Consider the following 26,469-nt stretch of genomic DNA (forward strand, 5'->3'; position numbering starts at 1 on the left):
CAAAGTATCTTTTATGAAAACACCACCCACCCCCCTACACCCCACACACACACCCCTAGAGAAAACACGAACTGCCAACAGACCCATCATGGTTTCTTGATATATTACAACAGAGGCACTATTTCCACCAAGCATCGGCTTCCTGGTCTCCCTAAAGACCAACAGAGGAGAAAAGCCAGGATTAAGTCACAAAAGTTTGATGGGCAGTGGAATAACAAAGGCCTTTTCAGGTAAGGAGCATTCCAGAGAAACAGCATGACTCAGACTCAGGAGCTATAATTTTGGCTTTACCCCTGACTGTCTACAGACCTTGCAGGCCACTGAATTATTTGTAATTCAGTTGCCTCATCTAAAAGTTTTAAAACAGAAAAAGATATTTCTCGTTTTTCCTATGCATTATTATACTTCTACGAATGAAGACATTATCTTTCAAATGATTGCATTTGGAAGATCATTAAAAGATCCCAAGGATTTGGTGGCCATAAAACTATTCAGTATTTGTCCTTTCTGAGTCTTACATATAAAATAATACCTAGCTCAAATGAGATCATGTATTTGAAATACATAACATGTAATCAAAGAGTAAACACATTGGCACTCAGTAAACATTTCCTTTATAACTGTTATGAGACAGAGCATGATGTAATAATTTGTTAACAACACATGATTTAGAGACAGACAAGCCTGGGTTGAAATGCTGCCCACATTTGACCTTGGAACAATAATAAACCTCACTATTTAAACATTTTAAAAATAAGGAAAATAGTTCTATTGTAATGAGTAAATTAGGCATAGCACCAGATGCAATGGCTGATGCCTAGTAAGTACTCAAGAAATAGTGGCTTCTATCTACCTAAATAAATACCCATTCACCTATGGGTCCTGTGTTTATTGCTTACATTGTAGCTTACATGTTTTGTAATACTTGCTGCTCTAAGACCAAATAACTGAAAATATTGACCCACTGAGTTCATGGAGCTTCATCCAATGTTTCTTTTCCAAAGAAATTTTGCTATTACCTTTTTCCAGAGTAACTTTGATAGAGTGCTTGCTATTAGTAATATTTGTGGGTCATTATTAACATTTTCATCTTTGCCTGTTTGCACTACTATCTTAGCTCTTTGCTATATAACTGTTTTATTTTTTACTTGTAATAATTTGGCTTGGCATCTTTGGAGTTAATTGCATTGCTATTACTATTACTGATACTACCATTGAGAAAAAACACTTGGGAGTTTTTGGTGTCCTAACTGTCTGAAATCAATTTGTAAAGCTAGGACCAAGCCCTGTCATAAGCACAAAATAACTGTTACTGTTCTCTTTCCCCTCTAACATAATTTGGTTGTTAAGGAAAGATATGTAGTGTGATTTAAGCCTAAGGGTTATTATCGAATATAGGAGGAGTCTTACTCCAGTCAGTGTAACAGCCTGTCACAGTTGTTTGAGTATATTTGAAGTCTACTTAAATGGATACATATTGCTGTACTGCATCATGTGCTTGATTTAAAAACATTTCCATAGCAGGCTTTCTGTATGGACCTACTCATTTTCTTTCCTTAACTTCATTAATCAACTCTTTTCCCTGATTTCCCTTAGCTAGAATTTAATTTGCTATGTTATTTTATGTTTTTGTAAGCTATATTAAATTCTAGTTGGAACAAAAAAGCTGTCTTTCCTAAAGATATCTGATTTTTGCATCCTGAAATTTCCATAAACACTTTGCAGAGCTTATCACGTGAAAAAATTCTCACATCCTAATGCTGTGGCATGAGTGATAAATATAATAATACATTAATTTTGATATTAAGATGGAATTCATCTCCTATTTAGCAGAGCTGTGAAGAGAAAACAAAACAAAGCACTGCCCAACAATAGCAAGACAATTAGAACATGGTCTTTGACTCCAGTGAATATGAAACCCAGGGACAACCATGGTCAACTAAGTTTTTTAATAAGTCGTATCAACTGCATCTGAAAGTATAGCATGTTTTTTTAAATAATGTTTTTGTTGTCGGCTCAGCACAGCATTTTCCCTCTGGGCTGTCTCATTCTGAACACACACACTAAATCAGATGTTAAAATGGTATTTGATAAAGTGAGTTTCAAATTAGATAATCTCAGGATCAGAAATGAAGTTAATACATTGTGTAAAGAAATCAATAATTAAAAGGAAGGTAATAAATTTAAAAAGATGAATTTTGCTAATAGAACTAAAGCTCACACCTGAAGTATAAGATGTGAGGCTAAAAGTCAAATATATCATTACTTATTTATTTATTTTAATGATTGGATGAGCATCAGCAGATTTAGTCCCTTTGCTTTAGCATCTTGAGAAATAACTCATATTTACAAGACAATGAAGACTTATCCAATTTGTTTGTTTCTTGTTAACTATTGTAGACCCTGAAGATGTGAGGTAAAAAAATTGCTTAAAAATTTAGACCTCCATTTATTGAATCCTTTAAGTTAACAACATAATAGGCTTAAATATCTATTCTGAAATAAATGGCTTTCTGATTTTTTATTAAGAATCCTGAGTACCTGTGCTGTTCTTCCCCCCTAAGTCATGCCAAAAACTGTAATTCAGGGAAGGAGATGTTAGTAGATAGAGCAAGACTTCCAGCTTTACAATAAAACAATTAAAAGAATTTCTGGGAAGTCGCCAAGTGCAATCAAGAAAGATGTTGCCTTTTATGCAGAACACTCACTGAAGAATAATTTTACATCTTCGTCAAGGCACAGATTCTCATTATTTATTTAGATTTATTTGGCAGTTATTCTCTGAAGAGCTCATTAGAGCACATTATTCCAATACCATGTTAATTTCTGACTCTTATTTATCCTCATGTTTCTTTTCACATTTTTGCAGATTTCTCCCACCACCTATCTCTTGAATCTAGTCACATCTGTCCACCTCCAATGCAAGCCCAGTCCAGCCACTTAGCATCTTTCACTCACATGAGTGGGATTGCCTGGAAACTGGGCTCAGCACCTCTACTCTGGCTGCCTGCATCCATTCTCTGCAGCACAGTTCCCATAGTGCTTTTGGTTTTAACAGCTTTGCTGAGATACAATTCATATATCATAAAATTCAATAGTTTTTAGTATATTTACAGAGGAATGCAGCCATCACCACAAGCTAATTTTAAAACATTTTTATTATACCCCAAAAGAAATTTTTGATGAACTCAAATGTATCTATTTTCTTTGTCTCTTGTGCCTTTGGTGTTATATCTAAAAAGGCTTTCCCTAACCCACGCTTCTGAAGAATTAAAAAAATTTTTTTTCACATAATGTGATACTCATGATTTTAGATTTTTACAGGTGGATTTTAGCGTATTCGCAATATTGTGCAGCTATTATCCTTATCTAATTCCAGAATATTTCCATCACTCCAAAAAGAAGCCTCATATCAATTCACAGTCAGTCGTAATGACCTCTTCTTTCAACCACCGGCAATCACTAATCCACCAGGGTTTTACTTATACTGGACATTTCATGTACATGGAATCATATGTGACCCTTTGTGTCTAGTTCTTTTCATTGACCACCATGTTTAGAAGTCTTATCCATGTTGTAGAGTGTTATCAGTACTTCACTCCTTTTTATGGCTATTGTATGGATAGTTCACATTTTGTTTAATCCGTTTATCAGTTGATGGATGTGTGGGTTATATCCAGTTTTTTGCTATTAGGAATAATGCTGCTATATACATTCATGGGGATACATGTTTGTGTGAAAATATGGTTTTTAGTTCTCTTGGATATATACCTAGGAGAGGCATTTCTGGATTGTATGGACACTTGATGTTTACATTTTTGAGGAGCTGCTAAAGAGGTTTCCATAGCGGCTGCAACATTTTACATTCCCATCAGCAATGTATGAAGGTTCCAATTTCTCCACATCCTTGCTAGTACTTATATCCTTCCTTCTTTTTATCTTCTTTCCTTTTTTGATCATGGCCAATCTAGTGGGTGTGAGATACCTCATTGTGGTTTTGACGTATATTTCTTTAATTAATGATATTGAACACCTTTTCATGTGTTACTGGCCATTTTCTTTGGAGAAATTATATTCAAACTCTGCCTGTTTTTAATTGGGTTGTCTATTTATTATTGAGTCATACAACTCTTTATATATTTTGGATAGCAAGCCCTTATCAGATACAATTCTGTGGGTTGTCTTTTCACTTTCTTGATAGTGTCTTTTGACACACACACGGTTTTGACTTTGATAAAGTCCAATTTATCTTTGTGTGTGTGTGTTTTGGTATCATATTTAAGAAACTGTTGCCTAATCCAAAGGCACAAATACGTGTACTTATGCTTCCTTCTACAAGTTTAATAGTTTTAGCTCCTACATTTTGGTCTTTGTTTCATTCTGAGTTGATTTTTTGCATATGGTATGAGAGGTAGGGGTCCACATTCCTTCTGTTGCATGTGTGTATCTAATTGTCTCGATAACATGTTTTGCGAAGACTGTTGTATTCCCACTGCATGGTCTTCACACACTTTTCAAAAATCAATTGACAATAAGTGTAAGAGTTTAATTCTAGATTCTCAATTCTGAATTCATTGGTCTATATATCTATCCTTACGCCAGTACCATATTGTCTAGCTTTATAGTGAGTTTTGAAATTAGAAAAATTGAGTCCTACAGCTTTCTCCTTTTCAAGGCAGTTTTGACTCTTCTAGGTCACTTGCCTTTCCATATAAATTTTAGAATGAGCTTTTCAATTTCCATAATAAAGCCAGTTGGAATTTTGATAAAGGTTTTATTGAATTGGTGGGTCAGTTTGGAAGTATTGGCATCTTAAAAATATTAAGTCTCTGATCCACGAGCAAATTAAATGTTTTTCCATTTATTTAGGGTTTTCTACTTTGTTTCAGTGATGTTTTATAGTTTTCTAATTTTGTAATTTGCAGTGATGTTTTATACTGCAAAAACTTGCAGTGCAAGGTTTGCATTTCTTTTGTTGAAGTTATTGTTAAGTATTTTATTCTTTTTGATGCTATTATAAATGGAATTTTTTTCTTCATATTTTTAATTTCCATTATTGCACCAACACAGCATATGTTTTATATACATATGTCTTAAAAGATTTCCCATTTTTCAGGAATTCAGATACATAATGTATTATCATCTTGAGAATACAAAGAACACAACATGGAGGAAGACTGAGAAAATAGGTTGCCAGTATTTAGTCACTAATGATTCTACAGACTTTCCTTTTAGTGTTTTCTATTGGAATTTTAATATGTCTTGCCATGGCTCTTCAAGAATAGAGCTTCCTGGAAAATAAGGCAATGAAAAGAAAATGGACCCAAAGTCAGAAAAAGTTAAGAAGGAAATCCAGGAAAGTAATATATTTTGAAACTAAAAGTAAGGACTCCCTTCTGCCAGAATGGACATTCCAGATAGGTGCAAAAGGGAAGCAAGTGTATCTTCCCATTTAATCCTCAAAATTGCTCATTTAGAAACAAAATAGAAAGTACCCATTCATATAAGAAGCAGAACTTTTTTCACAGCATTGTAAAAGGAATGGCAGGGAGGAGGGAAAAGAAAGTGATGGGAGAACAACTTGCTTTTAAGATACCCTGGGTGACAGGTATCAAAGCCTCGGGCAAAACCTGTCACGGCAAAGCTGTGACTCTCCAACTTCCTTCACAAATGACAATATAAACAACAGCTTTCTATTAAAGAACTACATGAACTCAAAAAAAATGTTTATGGAAAGGGGCCAGATACCCAAGACAGCAAGGCAGTATGGGTACTGAACAAGAGTTAAGTGCTTTCAACCTCTCTGCTCTATAGATCAGGTTAAAAACTCTATACCTTTCAACTTTAGGTCAAATAACAGGGCAAATACCAATTAATGCCATGCTTCAAATGCTGTAACTAGATGGAGCTGCAAGAAATTAAACACTACTATAGAATATCACTTGGAAAGCACAGCCTCTTGAACCTCCTTCATCACAGAGACACCCATTGGTCAAAGATGTTTCACAATTCAAATTCACCAAACTGAAAAGAATAGTGGATGTGTCACCTACACAACCCTTTTTTCATAGAAAGAGGCATGTAAACACACAAAAGGGTGATGGAGCTGCACCCAGCACTGAATGTTCACTGAGTACGATAAGCCTGAAGAAGGCTATACAGCAGAGACCCAGGACATAGGTCTTTCTCCATATATGCCGCTATCAAAATCCTGAATTTGTAAACACTGAGGTCAACCTGTCCATTTTTAGTCCTGGGTTAGTGGAGAAGGAAGTTGCAAGGTTTTTGACTTCCCTGGAATTGCTAAATGGGGCTTCACAAAGAGGCACACAAGGGTCATGAGATGTCACTTCTCAGAGGGCACAGCCTTGGGCATGTACACAGTTTCTCTGACCTCCCTTCCGAGAGATGGCTATACATGGTCCAGTTCTCTTGGACTATCTGTTTCCCTGAACACCCAATTAAGCTACAGGCTGATATCACACCTAACTGGTAGGCTCCGCTAATTGCTGGCTGATTACTATATTGTTTTTGACAACACCTTGGGCCATACATTGCTCCAGTCTTATCCAATTAAAGTTGGATTCCTTTGCAAGAGTAGTCTTTACATCTTGCTTTACGCAAGGAGAACTCTTCTTGGCTATCTTTTTCCCTGGTTCTCTATATTTTTGTCAGGTTTGTCGAAGATCAAGTAGTTGTAGGTGTGTGGTTTTATTTCTAGGTACTCTCTTCTGGCAAGCTGAGAGGCAAATCATGAATGAACTCCCATTCACAACTGCCATAAAAGGCCATAAAAGGGAATAAAATGCCTAGGAATACAGCTAAGGAGGGAAGTAAAGGCCCTTTTCAAGGAGAACTACAAACTACTGCTCAGAGAAGTCAGAGATGACATAATCAAATGGAAAAACATTCCATGCTAAGAGGAAGAATCAATATCATGAAAATGGCCATACTACTGAAAGCAAATTATAGATTCAGTGCCACTCCCATTAAACTATCATTGAAGTTCTTCACAGAATTTTTAAAAACCTATTTAAAATTGATATGGAACCAAAATAGAGCCCAAATAGCCAAGACAATCCTAAACAAAAAGAACAAAGCTGGAGGCATCACACTACCCAACCTCAGACTATACTACAAGGCAGCAGTAACCTAAACAACATGGTACTGGCACAGTACCATAGACATATAGACCAATATGTGAACAGACACACACAGATCAATGGAAAAGAACAGAGAACCTAGAAATAAGACCACACACCCACAACCATCTCATCTTCAACAAATCTGACATCACCAAGCAATGGGGAAAGGATTCCCTATTTAATAAATGGTGCTGGGAGAATTAGCCATATGCAGAAAGTTGAAACTAGACCCCTTCCTTACATCTTCTACAAAAATTAACTCAAGAGGGATTAAAGACTTAAATGTAAATCCCAAAACTATAGAAAACCTAGAAGAAAATCTAGATAGTATCATTTAGGACATAGACATAGGCAAAGATTTCATGGCAAAAAAGCCAAAAGCAATAGCAACAAAAGCAAAAGTTGACAAAGTGGGATCTAATTAAACAAAAGAGCTTCTGCACAGCAAAAGAAACTATCATCAGAGTGAACAGGGAACCTACCAAATGGGAGAAAATTTTAGCAATCTATTCATCTGACAAAGGTCTAGTATCCAGCAGCTATAAGGAATTTAAATTTACAAGAGAAAAACAACCCATTAAAAAGTGGGCAAAACTCTCTCACCACTCCTATTCAACATAGTGTTGGAAGTTCTGGCCAGGGCAATCAGGCAAGAGAAAGAAATAAAGGGTATTCAGTTAGGAAAAGAGGAAGTGAAATTGTCCTTGTTTGCAGATGACATGATTGTATATTTAGAAAACCCCATCATCTCAGCCCAAAATCTCCTTAAGCTGCTAAGCAACTTCAGCAAAGTCTCAGGATACAAAATCAATGTGCAAAATCCACAAGCATTCTTATACACCAATAACAGACAGCCAAATCATGCTCAGTGAAATAAAAGAGAACACAAATAAATGGAAGAACATTCCATGCTCATGGATAGAAAGAACCAATATCGTGAAAATGGCCATACTGCCCAAGGTAATTTATAGATTCAATGCCATCCCCATCAAGCTACCAATGACTTTCTTCACAGAATTGGAAAAAACTACTTTAAAGTTCATATGGAACCAAAAAAGAGCCCGCATTGCCAAGACAATCCTAAGCCAAAAGAACAAAGCTGGAGGCATCATGCTACCTGACTTGAAACTATACTACAAGGCTATAGTAACCAAAACAGCATGATACTGATACCAAAACAGAGATATAGACCAATGGAACAGAACAGAGACCTCAGAAATAATACCACACATCTACCATCTGATCTTTGACAAACCTGACAAAAACTAGAAAGGGGGAAAGGATTCCCTATTTAATAAATAGTGCTGGGAAAACTGGCTAGCCATAAGTAGAAAGCTGAAACTGGATCCTTTCCTTACACCTTATACAAAAATTAATTCAAGATGGATTAGAGACTTAAATGTTAGACCTAAAACCATAAAAACCCTAGTAGAAAACCTAGACAATATCATTCAGGACATAGGCATGGGCAAGGACTTCATGTCTAAAACACCAAAAGCAACGGCAACAAAAGCCAAACTTGACAAATGAGATCTAATTAAACTAAAGAGCTTCTCCACAGCAAAAGAAACTACCATCAGAGTGAACAGGCAACCTACAGAATGGGAGAAAATTTTTGCAGCCTACTCATCTGACAAAGGGCTAATATCCAAGACCTACAAAGAACTCAAACAAATTTACAAGAAAAAAAACAACCTCATCAAAAAGTGGGCAAAGGATATGAACAGACACTTCTCAAAAGAAGACAGGCTGATTGCCTTATCTCGTAGAACATGCAGTCCCATGTGAAGTTCACTTTCTGCAGCACCCTACAATAATCCTGAGGGAGCTCCCCGAGGTATCCCATTTGTTTTCACAATCATTATCAGTCTGGGCCAGGTACTACAGCTCTCCTGCACAATTATCCACTGGGCTTCCACCCTCTCTTGCTGGACATCTAGGTCTCCATGGGTGTCTTGTGGCTGTTCTGTGGCCCTATCATCAAGGCACTAATCCACAGGGCTACAGCCATGATGATTAATTGGTTCTGAGCAGAAATGAGGACAATGCTCATGGCACACAGTCTGTGTTAAACTTTACCTACCATCTGGAAGGCAGTGGTAGGCACCTGTTGGGCACCAGTGACAGAAATGAATAAACCATTATCCTGACCAATAGAATTCAAAGTCTAGTTGGGGCAAATCACTTAAAAATAGATACAAATACATTTTAAAGTCTATTTCTATGACAGTAGATAAGGTGTAGTACAAAGTTTCCTACTTACTTCAAATTAGATCAAGTTAACTAAGTTCTTAACCTTCAATTAATGTTCTTCATCTATAAAATTGATCATAATACTTTAAAATATTTTAAGGATTGAATAAATATAAAAATGTATATATATGTGTTATAAATGTGTAGAGAGAGAGAGGTAAAGAGAGATTGAGGAAGAGACACAGAGGAGAGAGAGAAAGAATGATAAAGCAAACCCATATGTCTTTACCAAGAGTTGCCTTTTGATAACGTCAGTAAAGAAAAATGAGCCAAATCTCAAATCATTTTAGGAGGTTTATTTGCCAAAATTAAAGACACACCCGGGAGACAGGTCTATGCCTTTCTCCAAAGATGATTTTGAGGGCTCCAAATTCAAGGGGGTAAGGGAGGGATATTAAGAAGTACACAATTTTCATGTAAGAGGGGGTTATTCATGCCTTTATCTGGCTCAGTGAATCTGCATTTTTTTCTTTTACATAAAATGGCATAGACAAATGTGGCAGAGGAAAATTGTAGGAAATCTGCATTTTACGTAAGATAACATAGACAAAATTGGGCAAGGGAGCAATCAGATAAGCATTTGTGTGTGGTAGGCTGGGGTTACTTTGCCTATAAAGATAAGCTGTCAATTTGCATTGCCATGGTGAAATTTTCACAGAAACATCTTAAAAGATCTTGCAGCTCACCAAGAATTTCCTTGTGGGCAAAATAGCGGGGAGATGTGTAGCTTTTCATCTTGTAGCCATTTTGTTTAGGAACAAAAAAAGGGGGAGGCAGGTTTGCTTGACCCAGTTCCCAGCTTGACTTTTCCCTTTGGCTTGATGAGTTTGGGGTCCCAAGATTTAATTTCCTTTTACAATAACAAGATTAAATAACCTCTTGAAACTTCTGCTTTAAGTTGGAGGAAGTGGCACTTTTGCCTCTAGCTTAAAGCCAGGGCATAAATTCCTGCAGAGAAAGTTCTGATAGAGACTCCTAGAAAAATATCTGATGGACAGGAAGATTGGAGAAAGAACCCTTCCCTCTTCATGTGGCCACGTGTACTTCACCCAACCTCGTCTCTGCCTGGCCCCTCCTCTCAGCAAACACCACAGTCCATAGTCAGGATTTCTTGTCATACACAGGTGAATAGGAATTCTCTTTGGATAGTGAAAGTACACTTGTGGTCAACTAAACTGTCAACTTAAAATAGCAGCATACGGTCCAAAATCTCCAAAAATTTTCAGAAAACTACTAATGTAAACAATCACCAATATTATGAAAACACAAGAACTATGTGAGGAAGCAAGAGTTAATGGGGGATACAACAGAAAATATTAACAAAAGAGGGCTCATAACTCGTCAAGAATGAGACAGAATTCTGGTCAATGAAAAGCAAACAACAGGTAGATAGGGAAGTTGGCTTGGGTAAAGATGAGTTAGTGGTCTAAGAGACAGAAAGGAAAAGTCTCTCAGAATTCACTGCAGAAGGAAAAGTAGGCTGATATGGTTTCAAGAGGTTGGCCCCTGACTGTGCAACAAATTATTATCTGGGACTTTGTTGTCATCAGTAAAGCTGGTGTGCAGGAAACTCCAGTTGAGGTGGGTTTTATGTATTAATAGGATTGGCTTAACTTTTTGTAGGAATTCATTTTATTTCATGTCATTTCCTTTTCTATGCTAAGGTTTTATGGCTGACCAAGAAAGTAAGAGACTAGGTATGTTTGACAGTGTGAATGGACCATCAGCCTCCACCATCCCCTACTCACCATGGTTGAACAGGTCATCTCTAAATACCTTCTGGTGGATGGCCATATAATCTGGGGCTCAGAACTGCTTTACCTGGCACCTAGTGAGGAGGAGAAGACAAACTCAAAATACCTGCTCTGCTGGGGTTGATACAGATGTTGTGTTTTACTAGGGAAGCTGTTAATTTAATGATAGCAAATCTGGACTGTTTATAGACAAACTCATACAGGAGTTTGCAACAATTTCACAGCTCAGTTTGATGTTTTGGCAGATGTTATGGGAGCATTCTGCAAGATCATTGCAGCAGAGCTGTGGCAGAGTATACATCCCTGGGGAGCCACCTACCCAAAGCAACTGCATTGGAGCTTGTCTGGACATGTCCCCAAGATGGGTCTTCTCTGAAAAAAACCTTCCTTCATGTGATAAATAGGTGCTTTTCCCCTAGAGTTAACTTATGTGAATAAAGATGCTTATTTTTATTACAGAGTTTCCTAACACAACTAACTGTGGCACATGTTAAAAGGAAGTTACTATTAAAAGAAATTTATTATTTTGGGGGAGCCACTGGCAGCCAAAATGGAGGTCTCTTTTATTTTGTAACATTTTGAGGAAAGGGATGAGAAATTGAACAGAGACTAGGTTTCAACATTTCTAAAAGTGTGAGTTGTAAAACGCCTTTATATAATGAGTCCATTTTGTTCACAATGATTCAGTTAAGGTAGAGATTGTTGAATGATTTACCAAGACCCTGACACTTAAAATGGGTGAGTTTAAGTGGTATATTAGTCCATTTTCATGCTGGTGATAAAGACATACCTGAGACTGGGTAATTTATAAAGAAAAAGAGATTTAATGGACTCACAGTTCCAAGTGGCTGGGGAAGCCTTACAATCATGGTGGAAAGCAAAGCAAAAGGCATGTCTTACATGGCGGCGGGCAAGAGAGAATCAGAGCCAATCAAAAGGGGAAACCTCTTGTAAAATCAACAGATCTTATGAGACTTGTTCACTACCATGAGAACAGTATGGGGAAAACCACCCCCATGATTCAATTATTTTCCACTGGGTTCCTCCTACAACATGTGGGAATTTGGGGAGCTACAATTTAAGATGAGATTTGGGTGGGGACACGGTATCAAGTGGCCTTCAAGATTTTATGATTGACTACAAACACTCAACCTGCTAGTCAACCCTCCCAGGTCCCTAGATGTTATTGAGGCAAATTCCCAAGAGGCTTGGGACATTTTTATGCATGGCACCAGACACGAGAACAATTGGCAAGGCCCGCTGTGTACCAGTTGAAGAAATGAGAAGCTTTAAGTTAAAGGCAAACTTTGAAAAGTGTTAGAGCAACATTCAGATGAGATGTTTATTCTGGCTAAATATATTATATATTTTTAAGAGACAGGGTCTCACTGTGTTGCCTAGGCTGGAATGTGTGGTGGTGTGATCATAACTCACTTCAACCTCAAATTCCAGGGCTCAAGGAATCCTCCTACCTCAGCCTCCCAAGTAGCTAGGACTATAGGCTCACACCGCCACTCCCGGTGATACAGTTTGAATGTCTGTCCCCTTCAAATCTTACATTGAAATGTGATTTCCAGTGTTGGAGGTGGGCCTAGTGGACAGCGTTTGGGTCATGGGAGCAGATCCCTTACCAGTGGCATTGTGCTATCCTCATGGTAATAAGTGAGTTCTCACTCTGTTAGTTCACATGAGAGCTGGTTGTTTAAAAGAGCCCACAACCTTCTCCTCTTTCTCTGCTCCCTCTGCCACCATGTGACACACCAGCTTCCCTTGCCTTTCGCCATGAGTAAAAGCTCTCCAAGTCCTCACCAGAAGCTGAAGAAGCTGAACCGATGCCAGCATCATGCTGCTTGTCCAGCCAGCAGAATCAGAGACACCTCTTTTCTTTATAAATTACCTAGCCTCAGTTATTCCCTTATAGTAACATGAAATGAACTAACACACCTAGCTAACTAAAAAATTTTTTTGTAGAGATGGAGTCTTGAATTCCTGACATCAAGTCCTTCCATCATGGTCTTCCAAAGCACTGGGATTATAGGCGTGAGCCACTGCACCAGCCTGGCAAAAGATTTTAATGTGGGCTCTGCTCAGTTTATATACTCAAAGAGTGCAGAGAGGCTTTTGTTTTTTAACCCAAATGAGCTTCAGAAGATCTGCACTCAACGCTCCCAAAAGCCCCTGGACAAGAAGTGTGGCAATGTGTTAGTGAAATTTCTGGAGTGGCCCCCAAAGTTGAACAATTAGATCAAGATCACAATGATTTGAAACCTTTAGCAGTCCAATGGATAAAACTGGATTCTCTATTACAATCCCCAAAAATACTTTAACATTTGTTTGCTTCAGACCTCTGCATCTGACTACAATTGTTTCACTAGACTACAAGTTGGCAAGCTACAGCCCACAGGCACAATTTTGGCTACTGCCTATTTTTATAAATAAAGTTTTATTGGAACACAATCATACCCATTCATTATGTATTGCCTGTGTCTGCTTTGTCTTTACAATGGCAGAGTTCAATAGTTGTAACAGAGCTCATATGGCCCAGAAAGCCTAAAATACTATTTTACTATTTATAGAAAAAGTGTGCTGACTCCTGCCTAGAGTATTCCAGAACATGATACATATTCCCTGAACATGTTAGTTCAAACAAGGGCACAAGAATGGGGAACAAAAATTTGGTACAAAATGTGAATGAGTAGATAAAATTAAGCTAAACTATAAACTGACTCATGCTAAACTTTGTTCTGAGCCCACCCTGTGGTGCCTTTAAAGCCTGCTGGGGTCACTGTTACCTAATCATCAGGGACACTCTGGTCCTGTTACAGAGTGTAACAACAGATGTGGAGTCTACCAGCATCCTAGCTGTATGAGATTTAATCCTCTGCATATCCACATATTTATGATACAGCATCGGATGGCTGGAAATCACACTTTGCCACCGATGAGGTATGTCCTGGCTGAGGCACGTCTCATCACCAACAATACATGAGCCAGGAGCTATGACATGGTGAGAGCCTCACTTTTCACACTTCTCACCATAGCTGGTAAGCAACCATCCTTTCAGCAGCAGCAGCAGCATCAAAATAAAGGCTGAGCAGGACCAACATGTATTATTGAGAGTTGTATTTTGAGAAGGATGAACTATTTATAGAAAGAAAAAAAAGTCGCTTTCTAAATAGAATTTTGGATTCACAGATATTCATGGAACAGTAAATATGTGTGGGGCTCATTTGGAAGCTTGTTTTGAAGGGCATGCAGGGTGACCAGCCATCCCTGCTTGCTGGCTACCTAGGGGTGTCCTCACGTGTAGGGATTTCTGTGCTAATATTAGAAAAGTTCTAGGCAAACCAAGAAAAATTGGTTACCTTAGGTCATTTCTTTTTATTTTTTACTTATTTGGTTTATTTTTTTAAATTTTAAATTTTTGTGGATATATGGTAGGTGTATATATTTTGTATATATTTATGGGGTGCATGGGGTACTTTGACACAGACATGCAACACATAATAATTACATCAGGGTATAAAACAGAGTATCCATCACCTCAAGCATTTACCTTTGTGTTACAGACAATCCAATTATACCATTTTAGTTTTTTTGCAATGTACTGTAAATTATTGTTGCCTGTAGAAGGTAATGCCTTTTTAAAGAAAAGGTTTTTATGTCACTAAAAGCATTAAAAATAGTCGTGGGAAGATGTGTTGGTGCATACTTAAAAAGTCACACACATTAAAAATATAGAAAAGAAAGAAATAGAAAATAAAGGGGTGGGTTTCAAGAATCCCGATGAAACTTAGGATATTTATGCCTCAGAAGAGCAAAAATCCAAAAGTGAACAAGTTAACTTTTTCAGACTTCCTAGTGGACACCAAAAGAGGAAGAGAGGAGACCTCAAGATGAGCAAGTTATTCCTCCATAGATGTCTTACTCAGCTCAGGCTGTCATAACAAAATAGCATAGATGGAGTCTCTCTGGTATCTCTTGTTATAAGGCCACTAATCCCATGATAAGAGCCCCACCCTCATGACCTCACCTAAACCTAATTAGATCCCAAAGACTCCAATTACCATCTACTTTTCTCCAAATATCATCACATTGCAGATTAGGGATTCAACTTAGGAATTTTAGGATGGCACAATTCAGTCCAACGGGTTTTATTTAATTTTTTTAAAAAAGTAATTTTAAAAATATTTGTGCAAATGACATTTGTACATTGAAGTTCAAAAATACCAAGTTGGATTTGGACCTTTAAAAGATACAACTCATATAGTTATGATTGGAAAACATTTGAATTTTATGTTCCCCAAAATCATGATGACCTGAGGCTAAAAATTGCTCTTGTTTTCTGTTCACAGAAAAGGGTGACAAGCTGACATGTACAGGGAAGTTGTGTAATGCTGACCTACGCTCATGTCACTACCATCAGTAAGACCAGCCAAATCATGAGAGTCTTCATGAAACTTGCACTCAAATCAACTGCAGGGAGCATTCACCCTCGCACATCTTCCAGGGTGAGTAAATTGTTGCAGAAGTGGTTCCCAATTTTGTAATGTCTCCTGCATCCTCACCCTCACTGACTCTGACCTTTGACATGGGGCTTGTTTTGGCCAATAGGACATTAGCACTGGAAATCAAGTAAGCTTTGAAGAAAATGCTTGCACATTAGATTTGCCACCTCTGGCCACTGTGTGAACAGCCATTCCTGGGCCTCTAGTGGATGAAAGGCCATGTGGAGAAAGACTCCAGTGGTCCCAGCTGTTGTTTTGGTGAGGTCCCCTAGAGCAACCAGCCTGCCAGCCATCAGCGTATGAGATCATCCTTGATCATCCAGTCCTCACTGAGCCACTGGCTGACTGCAAAAATGAGCCAAGCTAGCCCAAGCCAGTTGAACCATTCAAAGGACTAACTCAATCATGACAATAATCAATGTTGTGTAAAAGCCACTAAGTTTTAGGAAGCTTGTTATACAGTAAAGGCCTACTGATAGACAAGAAGGTCAATTTTACAAAGATGCTGCTGGTAACCAGAAATACATAGCAAAGCAAGGAGGAAATGAGGACATTAAGAAACATTCATATTTCACTGCTAGAGGTAGAAATTTTCACTTTTTGAACCTTCACACTGACTACATAGTACTGCTAAGTAGTATAGATGTTACCCATAAACTCTATAAACTGTACATCGTTTCAGCTTCCCGGTTTGCTGAGAGACGCTGGTGGTGCTTGCTGTACGTTGGGGTCTTGCTGGAGTTCTGTTCCCAGCCAATGCTGTGTACCTGGTGGACTGGGGAGGTAGGAAAGTGTTTAGCGTGTCTCAGGGAAGGCAAGAATGTAACAGGAAAATCCATTCCAAAGGCAGTTGCTAACATAACTCATGCTGGGTTCTGTCATCCATGGATAATGGCACCATTGGTGGGGATTATTATAAAAATTCTCCTGACTTTAAAGATTATGGTATTGACTTAGGGCCTCTGGATGTGGGTGGGGAACCCATGAACTTAATCAGGAGGTGACTCCCTTGTAGGCTAGGGAATAACACAGAAAGGAACAAGTGCTTTCTGAGAACTACGAAGAGTAAAGCCAAGATCACACATTTTGCCATTAGAACAGCTGCTGAGTAGTCCAGTCTCCTCTTCCCAGAACAGTGCTCTCTGTCTAGTATGAGGAGCTGAGGGCAGATACTGGTTCGCCAGAGCTTTGCCGACAGTGTTAACATGGTCACCTATAGTGTTTTGGATGCTGTCATAGATGTCACTCAGAGATGGAATACATTATTTCACTACATATAAACATGGAGAGTTACATTTTACTGCCACATAACTGAAACATCCAGATAGGGGGCAACATTTTAAATGTTGTCTCCATTCACTGCTTACCAACAGATGGACCGTGAAGTGTTTGGCCATCTGTGAATATGCACATTAAAAATTGCTGTAATTGATAATGTAGAATCTTTTCTGATTTTTTTTTTTACTCCATGAATGATATTTATTATCCCTTTTCTACATGAATATGGATGGGCCATATCTGGTTTTTGTAAATAAAGTTTTACTGGGACACTGCCACAGCTATGTGTTTATGTGTGATTGATGACTGCTTTCATCCTGCAATGTCAGAATTGAGTAGTGCAACAGAGACTATCTGGCCTTGCAAAACCTGAACTATTTACTATCTTGTTTTTAACAGAAAAAGTTTATGACCTCTGCTGTATGTTCATTATGAGCCCAGCCCCACAGCACTTGCTGTGATCAGTCCAATATCACCCACTTTACCACCGTGCCCCGAGGCTTAGACTCTCCTTTTTCTCTCCCCTGCCCTTTGTCACCTCTTATTTTTCCCTTTTAAGGAGGGCAAGCAGAATGCTTATAAAACCCTTATTTTTAAGAAGACACTATTTTTTTTTTTACAAAGCAAGTCATGTTTTTTTTTTTCTTCAAAATATTTAGTTCTGATATACCTATATCAGGATAATCTTTCACTTTCTTGGAGCCAATGTACTGGGCATTTTTGCTGAGAAGAATGTTGCCTGGTGATTTGTTTCATCTGCTCCAGCTGATATCACTGAGCATGTTTCCTCAAGATATCAAATAGAAAGTTTAGTTCTGATAAGAGTCTCATAAATATCTCCCACCCTTAAGGGTGTTGCTTAGCTGTGCTCAGCTGTTTGGCAAACAGACCGAGTCCCTGTTGTCAGGGGTAGCAGCTTTGTGCTTTCTATTGCATTCTAATGGCCCTTCTGGCCATATATTAACCTCTATACCTGCTTCATCTTGTTCAGAAGCAGCTCTCTTTGTCTTCATCTTGTTCAGAAGCAGTATTTTTTTATATGGTTGATTTATGCTGGGTTAGGTAAAAGTTGATTGTTGGATCTCTCAGTTCAAAAAAAGGTAGAGTCTCCTTGTTTACTCTGGTGTGAAACAGAGCTTTGTTGAAGTACAGACTCGTATCTTTTCTTAAAAGTTTTCTTCAGACACTCAGAGTATTTAAGGCTTTTTAAATGCTAATATCCGTATGATATGGGTAATGGTGGTGACCATATTTTCCTCAGCAGGTATATTCTTCAGTTTTTCGCTAAACACAACTTCTCTGGACCCTTCATCACTGACGGTCAGGGGTTGGAAGCAAAGGTGGGCTAAGCTTTGGAATGCAAAAAACCTTCCTCTTGCTCCATGGACATTTTGTGGTTTGTTTTTTTTTTTTTTTTTTTTTTTTTTTTTTTGAGGCAGAGTCTCGCTCTGTCGCCCAGACTGGAGTGCAGTGGCGCAATCTCGGCTCACTGCAAGCTCCGCCTCCCGGGTTCACGCCATTCTCCTGCCTCAGCCTCCCGAGTAGCTGGGACTACAGGCGCCTGCCACCTCGCCCGGCTAGTTTTTTTGTATTTTTAGTAGAGACGGGGTTTCACCATGTTAGCCAGGATGGTCTCGATCTCCTGACCTCGTGATCCGCCCGTCTCGGCCTCCCAAAGTGCTGGGATTACAGGCTTGAGCCACCGCGCCCGGCCCATTTTGTGGTTTTAAGGGGGCTGTAGTACTACCCAAATCTGTGGTCATTCCTGCATGATTTTCAAAATCTGAAATCAGTGTACTATCTGGGGGATGTTTCCCTTTAGAACATTGAGGGCAATCTCAAGGACTGCAAAAACTAGATCATCAAATACAGCCGAAAACATGCTTTTTCCCTGTCAGGATATTTGCAGAAGTAATTCCAAAAGTTTTGGGCTTCCCACCATGTAGCAAGACATGACTCTGCCACATGGATTCAGGAAGATACAGTAGCAGTTCCCTGTGGGAATGTACTTATAACATCATCTCAAAGGAACGATAATCATGAGCCTCCAGGGAGGCATAAGCAGTTGTGTAGCTTGTGTTCATGCAGCTGTGTTTAGGTCTACTGCAGTGGGTTGAATTGTGGCCACCAAAAGATACGCTCACACAGAATCTCAGAATGTGATCTTATTTGAAATGAGTCTTTTGCAGATGTAATTAAGGTAAAGATCTTGAGATGAAATCATCCTAGTTTGGGCTGGCTCTTCAATTCAGTGATGGTGTCCTTATGAGAGACAGAAGGAGAAGATACATAGAGAAAGTCATTAAAAAAATAAAGATTAGAATTATGGATTATTCTATAGTTATGAAGATTAGGATTAGATTATGCTGCCAGGAACCAAGGAATGCCTGGAGCAACCAAAAGTCGGAAGAGTCAAGGAAGGGTTCTCCCTTAGGGGCTATGGAATTCCTCCTAGCACCTTGATTTCAGACTCAGGGCCTCCAGAAATGCAAGAGAATCCATTTCTGCTCTTTTAAACCATCCACTTCATGGTAATTTACTATGGCAGCCCCAGCAAATGAATACAATCAGCACAGGTACCCTTGTAGACTACGGCAGCATCACACAAGGTTACAGGAAAAAAAAGTGTTTGGTTCGTGGACATCTGTGGGGCCAGTGTTACCTGTAATTAGTCCCAAGCATTTTGAAAAAGAACCATGACTTTTTCTTATGATGGCACAGTTTCCCTTAGCCTGCAAAATACATTTTGAACCATATTGAAGAGGCTATGATTCAGAGATGTCATACTTCGTGGGATTTTATTTTTAATTTATTGTTGTTATGGGCTCTGTTGCTCTGAACGTTCACAATTACACTGCACACACTCACACAGGCAGCTCCATCCTTCCCAGCTTAGAAGGCTTATTCAGTTTTTCGAAAAGGGGTGTTGTCACAGACTACTGTAATCTCAGCAGTAAGAAAGTATCTTAAAGCCATCAAATTATGTTTGTTGTAGACAGCTCACTGATGTTTTTTCACATTGTCTGTCTCAATTGTTCAAACAACAGACTGCTCTTTTAAAAATGTCTTTATATTTACCTGCCTTTTTGAGGAAGTAAACAAGCATGAGTTCCTTAAGACATCAACATTGATTTTGGTACTGTTCTAGCTTTCTGTGTAATGCTTCTGAGACAGGGAAGAACATTAGCCCTGATGGATCGAGATCCCCGGAGGTAGTATCTGCAATATATACCTGAGGAACAAATCCCCTACTCAATTCAGCCAGCTTATCAGCTCCAGGATGGTTCCAGTCTCTGTTCTGTGATGCTAAAATAAAGGAATTCCTTGTTACTGATTAAACCTATTAATTTAAGCAATCAAGTAAATTATACTTCATTATGAATGAATGTTGAATTAACGTAGGCAATGACAGTTTTAGCCCTCTTCTCTATTAGGCAAGTGATTCTAAAAAATTCACCCTTGCAACAAATCATAGAGGTATAGTCATTTATGAATTGGCACCAGGACATAGCATAAGAAAGAGACAACAGGAAGTGGTCAAGCTCTACATGTATCTTCACTAAGGCGATGTTGGAAAGATCTAACTGTTGGGCAACCTTATAACCCCAAATAAAAAATGGCTTGGCAATCTGTCTCCTGTGGGCTTCTATTACATCTGCTGGGGATTCAAGCAAATCCCCTGCAGGGTGATAATCCTCAGGGCATTTGTGTTTTCTGGCATAGAGTCTCATACATCTGGGAAAGCTGGAAGCCTCTTGTTTATGGCTTAGATGTGGTCATGAAGATCACTAAAGAAGTCCATGGAAGTTTCTTTTAAATGTCAAACTTCATAAATCTCAGTACCACATTCACTTCCACTCCGTGTCAGGTTCTCCCTGAGCAGTGCTCTTTATTCATGAGGTTGTCCTTGATATGCTGGGGAATTTCAGAATAGGTTTGGTAAAGTAAAAGGCTCTCCACTGGCCCTGGAGTGCAGTATGGGAAAATTATAGCCTGGGTGAAATTTCACCTTCAGCAGCCCCGAGTGGGATTTCTGAAGATTTTTGAAATTACTGGGATTTGTTTGTGTGTGCCTTGCAAATATTTCTTGGACTTAAATCTACAAAAAAATACAGGTTTGTGACATCATAATAACGTCTCCAGTGCGCACATTTTAAAACATGGTGTAGATAGATATTGTTTATGTGACCCCTAAAGAGACTTCAAAAGTGAACTCTCGAAGCCAGAATGAGTCTTTCCACATAGAACTGGAAGCTCTGAGAATAGTGTTTTTGAAGTGGGTAGGATGACAACCTTAACATTATATCCATAAAACTTAAAGAACACCATAATCGTTATCAAAATATGACCTGATGGACTGTGCCCACCTGGAAGCATGGCATGTGGATATCCCAATGCTTCATATAGATGCTGTGGGTCAGTATTGCCTTTGGTGCTCGATGGTAACTTTCAGAAATGAAAAGCACCAAGGCATCTGGTGATCCGCCTGTACATAGCTGTGTAGAATGGATGCTGGCCTCACATACTGAGAGTGTCCATGTGTCCTTTGTTACTGATTAAACATATTAATTTAAGCAGCAATGCCCTGATGTGCATGTTTGAAACTTTGCCTAAGGCCATTAGGGTCATCTCTTCAAGGCCTTCTTCCAATCTCATCATCCACTGTAGAGTAAATGCTACTACTCTTTCCACTGCTTATTTTTGGTGGCACTTCAGAAGCCCTTCTCTCTACATGGCATAATATGTTGAGAGTTATGTTAGAATCAACATAGGAGTCACATAATTTTGACTGAACCATGTTTATAAAATGGGGAAAGTGTCCTTACGTCCTAGAAATTTCACGTCTTGTGAAAGCTTACTTAGCTTCAAAGGTAGAAATACAAATAGTTGTATGAAATATAAAGAGTGGTATTTAATTTTTTGATATCTCTGAACATAACTTCTCATCTGTGTCATAAGATTTAGGAGCATTTAATCAAATTATCCAGCACCTGTCACTAAATAATAAGTGATAAATATATATGCCCCAGAAAATCAGCAGTCATAGATTTCTTTATAAACAACTAAGCATAACATATAATCTAAAATTTCCACTTTCACTTTCTCTTAAACAGGTGTGTAGTATACATAGAATTTGGGTATTTATCTCAGTTTCTTTCTTACAGTCGAAATCACATGCATTCTAATCCTTGGAGAGTTTAGAGTTTCCAAACCCATAGCCCCAGAAAATAGATGTTTATCAATTTTAAAGCAGACTTTTTAGGGACACCATAATAAAAGGCTTCACTTTCATTTTCCTGGGGAGAGAAATCCCTGAAGCACCCTCCAAAAAATATATTTTCTTTATGTCTCATTTCTGCACCAGCAGCCTTCACTTTCTGCCATTTTAAGCAAAGTTTGAAGCAGCAGATGGCCTCAGACTGGGGGTATCCATGTGGGTTCTCCGCCCTTCTCCATAGCACTGATTTATCACAATCCTTGGGTTTGTGTCCAAGAGCACTGTGACACTGATCGCAGATGGAGTCATCACCTGAAGATCCTACATGCACCGGCATAAAATCATCCTTGTGTCTAGCACAAAAACTGTTTGCATCACTACAAGCTGGGGACTGCAGGTCACAACATGGTTGCTCTCTCTTGTGCCTGTTATAGAATATGATAATAGTAAAGGCTAGGTAACCCTTACACACAGACTGCACTCAGGTGGATAATTTTCTAAATGAAAAATCTCAATGTGTTTTGAAGCCTTTCTGTTTGGGACATCAACTTTGACTGCAGTCTACCCTTGAAAAGGGCTGCTGTGAAACCACTGAATTCCAGATAATCAATACTGGATATTAGTGATCCCGATAAAGTGAACTACTGAATTCCAGGTAATTCCAATTGTCAACATGGCACTGGTTCTACAAATGAAACTTTCTGCCCTCACTCCCTGCAAAGTTCTTACTGTCGTTACTGTTAATATAAACAACTCAGCACAAATAAACTCTGTATTATTCTGTACCACATTAGCAAAATTAGTTAGAAATTCCAAACCATTTAACTCGCCAGTCCTTGGTCTGTAGAAGAGGAGGATTGTTTAAAATCTTAATTACATAACTTTCTGAAATATTTCCTATGAAACTCATACATGAATCTCTGCAAGTTCCAGTTAATCACTTCCATGGCTTCTAGAAATGATGGTATCTTGGACAAGTTTATTTAAAAACTCATTATTGATTGTAATATTCAAAATTTTGGAAATGTCTACTATAATTTGACATTCTTTCAAGGCCCACCTTCCTAGTATCTGTTGTCATTTTAATCACTCTTTTTAACTTCAGAACCTCCTTTTCTATTTTCTGAGGATTCTGAGGGACCGTGTGTTGGGATTTTGTGGAGTGAGTCCAAGGGATGCCAAGCTGCATTTACTTGCAACCACAGGCTCTCCCAACCCTGTTACAGGGCTTCAGGGGTTGGAGGTGGTGAAGAGGTGGCCAAAGCTCTTCAACCCCACAGGCGCCGCACATCCAATGTTGTATGAGGCCGACCACATCTTGGAGAAGGCTTGATATGCTGACCTCTCAATCTATGCTAACACTTTGTCATTAATATGGCTTACTATATCCTGACTAATATCATATTTTCATTTCCAATTTTGAGTCTGTAAGTCTGCAAGTGTTTTCTTTAAAGTCTAGAGAAATCTGCAGTGCTACCCCACGTTTTTTCTTTTCTGGTTTTCTGTATCACCACTTAGTCTGCAATGTAATATTTTTATATCTAGATATTAAATTTAGCAAAATGTAAATAGCAATAACACACATTTTTATGACATTAGCACTTTTTTTTTAAACCTTCTTGTAGTGGTGGCTGGTCCTGGTGCTGCTTTTTCATTGTAACTTTTCCCATATTCACATAATAGACAACTGAGACCATGACATTGTGAGTGAGGCTATGTGAATGTAAAGGAATAATATTGTTGCTGCTGTTTATTTCAATAATAAGTTGAATCATAGAGCACTCACATTAAACCATATACACAAACTTTCCATATAGTTCAAGCCCATTCTTGAAGCAAAAGTAATGATAATGAAAATAATATAATGTGATATAAAACAGCCATCACACTTGCCTGGCAGTGTGCATGTATCCCTTTGCCTCTAGGGTAATTTCCACACAGGGACTTAGTAGAGCACAAAGAACCCTCAGAGAAGTCAGGTTATAATGATTAAGTTGGTTGGTGGGTACAGGCTATTGTTGTTTTTTCTTTAAACTCTACTTATATAGTATATATGACTAGCCCTTTAACAAAATGGGTTTGAACTGTACAGGTCCACTTATATGCAGATTTTTTTCAATCAATATATTGGAAAAATTTTGGAGATTTGCAACAATTTGAAAAAGACTTTCATATAAACATTGTAGTCTAGAAATATCAAAAAATTAAGAAAATGGTAGGTATGTCACGAATGTGTAAAATATATGTAGACACTAGTCTATTTTATCAGTTACTACCATAAAATAAACAGAAATCTGTTATAAGAAGTTTAAATTTATCAAAACAAACACATACAAACAGACGATGCATGGCGCATAGAAGTTGAGAGAAATGTAAAGATGCAGTATTAAATTATAACTGCATAAAATTAACTGTACGGCATATTGTAGTTCTATAGTAATTTTTTTAGCTGCCTCCTGTTGCTGTTGTGGGGAGCTCCAGGGTTTTGAGTATCCACTCACTGTGTGATGATAATCATCTCCGAGTGAGTGGTTTATCTCTCAAGTAAATTGTGTATCACAGCAAAACGTGATCTCTTGAGGTTCTTGCATATTTTGTCTTCATGTTTAGTGCAATCCTGTAAACCTTGAATGACACCATGGCATCCATACTAAGTACCACTAGTGATGCTGGAAGTGCTCCCAAGAAGCAGAGAAAAGTCATGACTTGAACCGCTTGGTGTGTACCAGAGATTGAGGTCTGCAGCTGCAAGTATTTTGCTATTTCAGACAGATGATTCATGTTGTAAGCAGAAGATGGAAACTTACAGGACCGATACACATAATGCACTACTGTAAATGTATTTTCTCTTCCTAATGATTTTCTTAATAAGATTTTCTTTTCCTTAGGTTACTTTATTACAAGAATATATAATGCATATAACTTACAAAATATGTGTTAATTGGCTGTTCATGTACTGATTAGGCTTCTGGTCAATAGTAAGCTATTAGTAAAATGTTGAGGGAGTCAAAGTTACATGTGGATTTTCCATGGTGCAGGGAGTCAGTGCCTAGAATGCCTACATTGTCTGGGTCAACTGTTTACTGATTTACTTTTGCTGATACAATACTGAAAAGAAGGTAAGGCAAAAAAGTACATGAGAAAACCTGAAAAGTCTCTTTTCAGCTCCCAAATCTCCATTTCTTCTCCTGCAACCTCCAATATTGAACTGTATGTGACTGCAAACAATTATCTGCAGATCAACATACAGTTTGTACACAAACATGTATATACACAGAGGTTTTAACATTTTACATAAATATGATCCAAGTCCTATGCAAATATCATTGTGATTTTGCTCTGCAATAATTTCTCTTTTGATCTTCAATAATAAGTCTTTGGTATCTTTACCTATCAACATATCTTTAAAAGAATAGATTTTGTTGTTTTTTGGGACAGGATTTCACTCCTGTACCCCAGGCTGGAGTTGATAAATGATATGTGTGTTCTGACTGGTCCACCAACCAGCGGTTCCCTCAAGTCTCTCTCTCTCCTCAGGCCTTCCTATTTTCTGAGATACAGTAATATTGAAATGAGGACAGTTAGGAAACCCTACAAAGGCCTCTAAAGGTTTAAGTGAAAGGAAGAGTCACACGTCTCTCACTTTAAATCAAAAGCTAGAGATGATTAAGCATAGCGAGGAAGGCATGTTGAAAGCCAAGGTAGGCCTCTTACACCAAACAGCCAAGGTGTGAATGTAAAGAAGTTTGGGAAGAAAATTAAAAGTGCTACTCTAGCAAACACGTAAATGATAAGAAAGAGAAACAGCTTTATTGCTGATACAGAGAAAGCTTAAATGGTCAGTGTAGATCAAATCAGCCACAACATTCCCTAAGTCAAAGCTTGATCTGGAGCAAGGACCTAACTCTCTTCAATTTTATGAAGGCTGAGAGAGGTGAGGAAGCTGCAGAAGAAAAACGTGAAGCCAGCAGAGTTTGGTTCATGAAATCTAAGCAAAGATATCAACTCCATGACATAAAAGTGGAAGGTGAAGCAGCAAGTGCTGATGTAGAAACTGCAGCAAGTTATACAGAAGATTTAGCTAAATCATTGATGAGGGAGCTTACACCAAACAACAGATTTTCTATATGGATGAAACAGCTTTCTGTTGGAAGAAGAAGCCATCTGGAACTTTCATAGCTAGAAGAGACATCAGTGCCTGGATTCAAAGTTTCAAAGGACAAGCTTACTCTCTTAAGGGCTGATGTGACTGGTGAGTTTAAGCTGAAGCCAATGCTTGTTTACCATTCTTAAAATCCTAGGGCCCATAAAAA

This window comes from Trachypithecus francoisi, unplaced genomic scaffold (assembly GCF_009764315.1).
Source record: "Trachypithecus francoisi isolate TF-2019V2 unplaced genomic scaffold, Tfra_2.0 Lachesis_group4, whole genome shotgun sequence".
NCBI classification, from domain to species: domain Eukaryota; kingdom Metazoa; phylum Chordata; class Mammalia; order Primates; family Cercopithecidae; genus Trachypithecus; species Trachypithecus francoisi.